We start from the raw sequence: 9,649 nt of genomic DNA, 5'->3' as shown, positions 1-9,649 counted from the left end.
TAGCCAGGTCTGGCTACCAAGTAAGTTACCTCTGGTTTATCTTATATTCTAACTCCATACTAAATATCATATTTAATATACATTTCTGCTCTCCATTTTAAAGGTAAGATAATCTCTATAGTATGCTTTAAATATTCTCTCCAAAATATACTCTCCTTTTCCTTTCTCTTCTTCCTTTTTGCCCTGGATAACTGATCTGATTTCTCTTTGGTTTATAACACTGCAAGATGCAGTTGTCTTAGAGCTTGTGTCAAGCCTGGGGTTCTTGTGACGTGGGAGATGGCTTACATCCGCACATTGGTCCTGATTTCACATATCAGTGCCTCATTGCTTTCAGAAGAAATGTGGTTCATGTTAGTGAAGCAGGTTCACCCTCTCTGAACACACATTGCTATCCCCATCCCACCTCAGGCATAGGGCAGCAACGCCTCGATGTCCATCCTTTCGCTGCATTGGTGTAACAGGGTAACAAGAATCTGACAGCCAGATGGCCCCCCCACCCCAGAGGATGGCCCAAAGCTATTGCCCTTCCTTGAATGTTGACCTTCTCTGGGTTTAATCCAAGTTTTTTAGCTATTACATCAGAGAGGGCTGCAAAGGCTTTGTTGATTTCTAATGCATCCACATCCTCCATGACCAACCTGCTTTTGCAACAACGTTACTGCTGGACTGAGTCCTGTTCCCATAATGGAAAGCTCCACACTTTCCTGTGACCCGGAAACTATCTGTGCTAAAGGTGTAAGCCCACAGTTGTCTTTTAACTTCGGTCAGACCTTTCAAGAAGATACAAACACTGGAGCTATCTCTTCGTCACACTCTGTCCTCTTCTGGGATAAACTGCAAACTTGTCCTGATCTTCTCTACTCACTTGCCATTCGGGAGCTACATTTTCAGCTGTAATGCCCACGTGATAGTGTGAAATGCATCCGTAGCACATGGCAGGGAAAACTGTCAGTTAGTGGTGTCTCCCCCATCCTGACTCCTGTCCTCCAGGGAACCCGGTGAGGAGCCTCACTCACACTTTCCACGCCTTCTGCAGCCACCATGCTGGAGTCTCCCTATCTTGACTGACTGGGCTGCGAGGCACACAGCTTTTGGGCCAGACCCACAAACCACTTGGCAGCTCCATGCTGGGGCAGAGTAGGGGATCCCTGCACCCACACTGGCTTGTCCAGCAGGATTCTGCCCACATCCTGGGTCCAAACGTGCCCAAATTTGACCTCTGACATTTACTCGGGAGACACAGTAAATGTGTCCTCTTCGGGGATTCTTTGATGACAGTTGGGCCCAGGTCATGGACAGGAACAGTGGACAAGGCACCACTGAAGGCGCCTATGATGGCGCCGCCAAACCATGGCCAGGGGCGGACCCTGCACTCACCCTGCCCCGTGACCGCTTCACGCAGAGATGTGGACCCGGTGCTGCCGCAAGACAGGCAAAGCCTTTTCCGGCTACTGACAGACCCGCTTCCTCTTCTTAAGAAAAGATGAACAAAAGAGAATTTTAGAATATATTGCTACTCTCCAAAAAATAAACCAAAAGCAGTCCATTTGCCCTAAGACCCTGTATTAACACTTTAACCGACTAATGGAAATTAATCCATTGAAGGGCTAAATCTTCACAGCTATTCTCAACTCTATGATGTACACATTTGCAATTTAGTTGAATAATGATATCTATTTGTTGCTTTTCTTTTTTGATTCACAGAGCCATAAATAATTCAGTTCCAATCTGTAATATTTTTCACTTTTTATATTTTACTACTGATAGAGCCATAAGGAGGTGAGTTTCTATCTCAGATACACATTTAAAAATAATTTCCAAAACCATGATGAAAAATCTATATATAATATTTTAATATACATTATACCTGATAGTGCTAAAAGTGTTTAGATTAGAATTTAGAATGCGTAATGCATTTGATATAAACACTACATTATATTTCAATATCTCCATAAAACATTTAAAGAAGTATATGTCAGAGACCTAAAGAGCTTATTCTATGCTACTTGCTCAAAGTTGCAAGAAGACTAATATAGCTGGAACTAAAACCTAGTTCATTATTCCAAGATCAGCAATTTTAGTATTGGGTTAAACATGTTGTCACTTATGGTTAACAATTAAATTAATATTTTGGAAATGAGCTATGATTTGGAAGTACTGTATAAGGTATTGCTTTTTCATAGTAAATTACTGATGATAATATGAAAAATTAAACAATAATATGTAAATATAATAGAATCATTATGAATGTTACACTGTAATGAGATAATGTATTTATAAACTTAGATGGCTTCAATACCTATTAGATAATGCATACATTTATCCCAAGGAAATCAACTTTTAAAATTTGACTTCTATCATTTAAAAAAGAAAAGAAAACTGAATTCCATGTTGAAAGAAAAAAAATAAGGAAAAAGGAAGAAATGCCAGGACTTATTCCTCAATATCATCTCAAAACATTCCAGAAAGAATAATTTGAAAAACTAGTTCAATGCCATGGCAATTTCACTGCTGTGAGTTTTATATGTGTCATAAAACTGCCTGCTATGGAATTTTTAGATCTAATTTTCATTCCTAGGTAAGAACTGAACGATGAATTTCTTTCCAGCAACAGCTCAGTTCTATCCTCCTTCTTTGGAATGATTTGAAATGGTCTAGGTCCTCCCGTAACACAGGATGTTGATGAGGTCTATTTTTAAATGATTCCTCTTGAGGCACAGTATTCTTAGTTTGTGATCTGAGTTCTTGGCCTTTGTACCACGGTATGTGTTCTTAAAGGAAGCAATGTTTTTCAGATGGACACTGTTCTCTAAATAAACACTGTTAAATATTCTTATTTTAAAGTGAGGGTTCTTTGTGCGTTTTTTTTAATTTTATTTTAGCCCTCAACTGATACTGTTACTGAACATAAGCATAACCAGTGAGCACTTAGGAGCCAACTCCCTCAAGGCTGAAAATTTTCTGCAAATCCCATAAGCAAAATTCTTTATCAAGGAGTTTCATTTTGCCAAATATAAAGTATACAAATATTTTATTTGGAAAAGTAAAAAAAAAATCATAAATATGAAGGTCAAGTTCAGACACAGATACAGACAGACAGACTTGTGGTTATTTTCTCTTATAGATGGACTTCAACAAAAGGACTGATTAAATATAATATACATTTTGATCATCCACTGAAAGAATGTGACAATTTAATTTTAAAAGTATTTATATTATTTTGTCTTTCACCTTTGAAAATACGTGTTTTTAAGTACCTGCACTTTTTCAGATGTTTCCATTCTTTCTGTTATGCCTATAATTCTAGAAGTGTCGTTTACAAAGATAGATCTAAGAGAAATAAGAAATCATTGTGCGACTTTTAAAATTAGATTTCAAAAGTACTGGTATTTATGGGCTAAAATTAGTATCAAAAATGATGCAGAACTGCAGTTATCTCCCTTCTACATGATAAAAACAATAACAAAGAAGTGTTTACAGCATCAACAAGTTTAAGGATACATTTATGGTTTTGCTTGTAACAGAAAAAAACATCTTCACTGAATAACTTCAATAAGATATTTAAGGTATTGATTTTTCCCACAGTTTGATACTCATTTTTTTTTTTATGTACAGCAGCTACTGCAATAGTAGCGGCAGCAGTAGCAGCAGCAATGGTAAGATCAAATGCTTCAGCAGCTGCAGAATTTTGTACCTCAGAACATTTTACCATAGCATGTTCTCTCCTTTTCCCTTCCTCCCTTCTTCCCTCCCTCCTCTCTTCAACAGCCCAGATTCTATAAGGTAGTGGGACCAGGGGGGCCTTTCCTGGCGCTTTATTGGAAATATGAGCAATTTGCCAGTACAATGATGAAGAACTTGTCCCTTGACTCTTGGATTCACCACCCAAAGTAAGAATTCTAGAAGGCATTGCAGAGAAGACAAAATTGGTGGAAAGAGCTGTCACTGTGCTATGAATCTCCCACCCCATCCATTTTGGGGGGAGAGGTAGAGTGCATCCTTTTAACAAGTCTAGAAAGGGTACATTAAAAACAAACAAACAAACACTTAAAGGTTTTTGAAATGCATTTCCTGAACTAATTAGACTTCTGCCTAGGATATTTGGATCAGACCATAGGATCAGACTTTGAAGGGGCTAAAAATGCCTAAGTTTTTCCTCATAAATCAGGTTTGTGTTATAAGAGAGGGAAAATCATATTGAAGTTATGTTGAGTCCTGTCTAACAGAACCACCTAGAATGGCAAGAGAATGTCAGCGGAAGAGTCTACAGGTTACCCAGTGGCTGAATAAGAAGGATAAGTGGACCACCCAAAATTCAAAGGTATCTGCCCGGATGGAGAAAATAAAGAGAGATGGGTCCAGGAGAGAACTCCTAGATCTCACAAAGTGTGCATGAGATTCGCCTTTGTTCATCTGTCATCCCAGAGGGCTTTGTCAACATATCCAGTTTAGGTAAGAACCATAAAGTCAATTCCTGTGCAGTCCAAAACCACAGCTAGAAAGTGGGGGCAAATGGAAGAGAGAGGGGGGAAAAAGCTCATATAAAAGAAAAAGAGATGTCAACCACACTATGTCCTCTTAAACACTGCGGTGCAAGCTGGAGAAAGGAAGGAAAAAGAATTACAACCCAGTGAATTTTGTAGTTTGGTGATTAAAAGTAGATCTGGGATATTTAAATTTCTTACTTGAGACTTCTTTCAGGTTAAAGTGATTATAGTATAGCATTGTGTCTATTTTCTAAGTGGACAGAAAAGTCAGGAGCCTCCTTGAGTTTTTAAACCAAAGACAAGGATATGTTGCACCTGATTAAACTTTAAAGGGATGGTAAATATGAAATTCACACATGTGCTTACTCAGCACGTTAGGCACATGGACATTTTGGTTTACCTACTATTCAGTTAAAAATAGGTATTATCCCTTAATGTCTTAGGTAGAAAATTCTGGGGTAGTGTCTGAAAGGTCCCTCTGAGTCACTAGGTCATCCCCAAATCAATCGATCTGGCCAAGGGATTATAGTACTCAGAACAGACATGGATTATTTTCCCATTCATTTAGGAAAATGGACTCTTGTCATAAGACACATGGAAAAAGTGAAAAACATACCAAAATTTCAAATGTCCTTTAGAATAAATATCATCATAATATCCTGAGTGTATCGGTGATGAGATGCTCAAGAGTTCTACAGTTAGCAAGTGAAAGAAGATAATATCATGCTCTGCTTTTATGGTCTTTCTTCTACAAGACAAATGCCCTCTGAAATGTTTGTAATAATTTCTAAAATAGTACATTTAATAGAGTTACTTATGATGTCCATGTTTTCCTATATTAAAATCAACATTTTCTTTGTTACCAAGGGGTCTCTAAAAATATAAAGGATCAGAAATATAATTCAGATTATATCATGTTAGAATTTATATTTGAACTAATCTTATATACCTTGAATTAATTTCATAGCCAAATGTTTGCTCTCTGTCCCTAAGTGGGTTTATTTAAAGATCATAAATAATTTATTTCCATCTTGATTTATCATCACTAAAAAATGTACATGTAAAACATTTATATGCATTGTTGATATAATCACCCAGAACATTTCCTTCACTTGAAAAAATAATAATTTCCTGATTAGGTTGAGGTTAAAATGTTAGCTAGCGAAGAGGTCCTAATTTTTCTTCTCCAAGTTTTCCATAGAAAGGTATTTAAAAACTAAGAAATAAATCAAAGCCACTAAAGCAGTGAAAATCAGGATAAATTGCCAAGTATCTGCCTGACTCCAGAGGGAATTTCTAATAAGTAAAGGTTAGATGGAGTCATTAAGCAGAATCATTTAGGGTAAGATAATAAATTATGTCCATCAAACCTTAATGCATATTCTTACCTCAGAGACATGGTACCATCACTGAATAAAGGCAAAGGAGTCATGGTTTTCCTGCTTTGAAAGGAAAACAGAATTTTCAATGAGTAAGAACAATTTTCTGTGCAACTCACAGCCATCCTCTGTTGCCCTCCATTACTACAACAGGGACTGCAAATCCAATAATCAGCAGATCCCATGACAAAACTGGACTAGAAATAACAAATTACATTGCAGAAAGAAATCAGAAGCAGAGGGAAATGAACGCAAGAATAACCTGGGAAGAGTAACACTTTCTGCATGATTGCTTCAAATTATACCCAAATTAATTCCTATCTACAAATGACATAGCTAACCAGACAGTGACAGCAGAAGTCCACGTCCAGCTTAGCTCACTAGATTGATGACTAAATAGAAAAGAACTTTTTAATTTTAGATGTGGCAGTAAGATTTCAGACCAACCGGTAGTAGTGAGGTAGTATATTTGATCATTGGTATGACTCTTCTCATTAAATGGTGAACACAAAAACAATAATATGCCGATATAGATATAAAACAAAAAGAAAAAAAATGTACTTGGTTACAGGAATAAAAAAATCATTCTTAAATAATATGAACTATAATAAATAAAAGTAAATTTTAGAAAGAGATTAGTGAAATGTTTCTATATTTCTAAGATAATACTATCTAGAAATTTATACTAATACATTTTAAAATTTCAATTAAATAAAATATTTTCCAGAGAAAATGATCAGTTGTTAAAATTCTTAAAAATCATGAAAGAATCTTTTTTAAATTGTCATAGAATTTCTGCCAGCTCTTAGCTCAGAAGAATTTTAATATGTATGTTTTTAATCTTTCATATCATAGATAAAGTACAAACTCAGTAAACTTATTCAACCAGTGTTACCTACATGTGCTAATAAGCTGTTATGCACCAAGAATAAAGTGATGGGCAAGAAAATCATCATGGCCCCTGTCCTCATAGAGCTTAAACTCTAGTGTAGAGAACCCATGTATCAGAACACAGAAAAATATAGAAAACTTCAAATGTTTTTACTTCTATAACCATGATATAAAAACCTGGTGATACTAACACACACATACACACACACAAAATGAACAAAATGCTACATTAAGAAAGAAAATGCTGGTAAATAATATCTAGTCTTTCATAACAAAATGGACAAGTTTGACTTAATCCAATAAAGTTTTGATATAATATTAAAAATATATTAAATAATTAGATTAAAATAGGTAAACCATGTGATTAGTCAAATATAGCAAAATGTACCTTTGGCCAAACTAAATACACAATAACAATGAGAAGAATATAGGAGAATTTTCTAAAATTATTTAGAATTTTCAAAAATAAGGATTCAAAAAGTAATGTAAAAACTGAGTATTTCAAAAATTAGATTAAATAGATCAAACCTGGGACTCTTCAGTCCGAAGGCCAATGCTCTAACCACTGAGCCATGTCCTCAGGTGAGAATTTAAAAATAACTAGCCCTAGCTGGTTTGGCTCAGTGGATAGAGCATCAGCCTGCAGACTGAAGGGTCCCAGGTTTGATTCTGGCCAAAGGCACATGCCTGGGTTGCAGGCTCAGTCCACAGTGGGGAGCCGTGCAGGAGGCAGCTGAACCATGATTCTCTCTCATCATTGGTGTTTCTATCTCTCTCTTTCTCTCCCTTCCTCTCTGAAATCAATAAAAAATATTTTTAAAAAATGAACAATATAAATGGAAAAAACATAATAGAATATTTATTGAATTTCAGGTTATGAATTTCATGTTTTTCACAAGAACAAAAGTACAGGAATCATTTCCAAAGAGTAAGAGTGAATATCTAACATTATGTATAAAATACACTACAAATAATAAATTATCAAATATTTTCAAAAGATATGACCAAAAAATGGTATAACATGTTTAATATATCTGAAAGTCTTTAAAATCAAGAAAAGAATAAAATACCAACTTAAAAAATACACTAATGCATGACTAGACACCTTCACATATAAAAATAAAATAAGTTAATAAATATCTAAGAATATTATCATCATTATTTTTCAAATCTGATAGACTATAACCAGACATATTTTGCTTATCAAAATACTAAACAAAAACAAAAAGGAAAACAGAATTTTCAACAACACTAAAGATTTTGTTAAATGGGACAATTCTGGCCAGAGTGTAATTGGTATATCATTCTAGAAAATAGTTTGGCAATATATGTAAATTACTTTGTAAATACTCATACTGTTGGCATGATAATTCCCAAATTAAGCTGCACTAAGGAATCAAATAGTTCTGAATCTTTGGTATCCTCTCTCTTCAGCCAGTTCAGGGGAAAGAATGATGAGCATTTGTGGGGAAGTTTTTATGGTCTTCGTCTGACAATGGCATTCCATTACCTCCTATCACCTTGCATTGGCTAGAAGTCAGTCATGTGACCACATCTAACCTCAAGAAAGGCTGGGAAATATGGCCCATGCTATGCCCAGGTGAAGGGAACAAAAAACTAACAGGTTTTAATTAACACAGATGAAAATCTGCCACACCGTATTTTCCAATTATAACTAGTCAAGAATAGATGCAAATAGATAGGAAAACAAAAAATAATGGGGAGAAAAAAAAAAAAACTTTGAAGTAACAATGATCAATTGTTTTGTGATACTAACAGTATCCTTGTTTTTCATGCCATTGACAGTTTTGAAGAGCACTGATCACAAATTTTGTAGAATGTCCTGGAGTATGTGATTGTATGACATCATCATGATTGGACTAAAGTAATGGGTTTGGGGGAAGAATATCAAAAAGGTGAAATGCCCTTCTAGTCATATAACCTCAGAAAGTACATGATATTAACATAACTCACTATTAGAGATACTAACCTTGATCTCTTGGCTAAGGTAGATTGGGAAGGAGGATTGTATTTCACCTCTCAGAGGGAAAGTACTGACATAGATTATTTAAAACTTTTCTCTAAGGAAGCTATGTCCCTTCTTTCTCACTTATTCAATCATTAATTTATGTAAATATGTATTTTAATTTTGTATTTTGGGCTATAATCCAATACTACATTACTCATTTTATGCTCAAATTGTTTCAGCTTTGGCCATTGAGGTATCCTCACCCTTTTTTTCCCCCAGCACTTTTCCTTTCCAGTATGTATTTTCCTTGCCCAATTATTAGAATTGATCACTTTTCCAAGGAGATCTGGTTTACTTTATTGAACATTGGTATTTAGAAACCAAGATCTGGGTCCTGGTCTGACTGTGTTTACAGCTACCATTAATGGATGCTTATTGGTGGTACTTACGGTGATATAAATGCAACATCAAAGATTGTAAATTAGTCTGAAATGAATGTGTTGTGTGTGTATGAATTGATACATATATACCAAAAAAGTTCTCGGTTCAATTCCCAAACAGGGCACATACCTAAGGTGTGGGTTCAAACCCCAGTTGGGGCACATACAGGAGGCAACAGATGGATGTTTGTCTCTCCTTTTCTTCCTCTCATTCTAAAATCAATAAGAAACATATCCTCGGGTGAGCATAAAATAAAAAAGAATTAAGCCTTTATTTGATAATATATTGGTAGTAAACTAGTTTCTTTTTTTAAAAAAATTAAATCTTTATTGTTCAGATTATTACAGTTGTTACTCTCTTTTCCCCCCATAGCTCCCCTCCACCCGGTTCCCACCCCACCCTCTGCCCATACCCTCCCCCACCACTGCACGATTTTTGTCCAGTCTCTTCCCGCCCCCCCCACACCCCATTCCCCCTGA

General features: G+C 35.7%; 1 pseudogene; it reads right to left on the bottom strand.

Moving 5' to 3' along the window:
- Positions 1-776: 776 nt before the first annotated feature.
- Positions 777-5,922, bottom strand: LOC102762857 (annotated as a pseudogene).
- Between the last annotated feature and the right edge of the window lie 3,727 nt (positions 5,923-9,649).

Source organism: Myotis davidii, unplaced genomic scaffold (assembly GCF_000327345.1).
Source record: "Myotis davidii unplaced genomic scaffold, ASM32734v1 scaffold252, whole genome shotgun sequence".
NCBI lineage: Eukaryota > Metazoa > Chordata > Mammalia > Chiroptera > Vespertilionidae > Myotis > Myotis davidii.
Note: the sequence above shows the minus strand (reverse complement) of the source record. Positions and strands in the feature narration are given on the sequence as shown.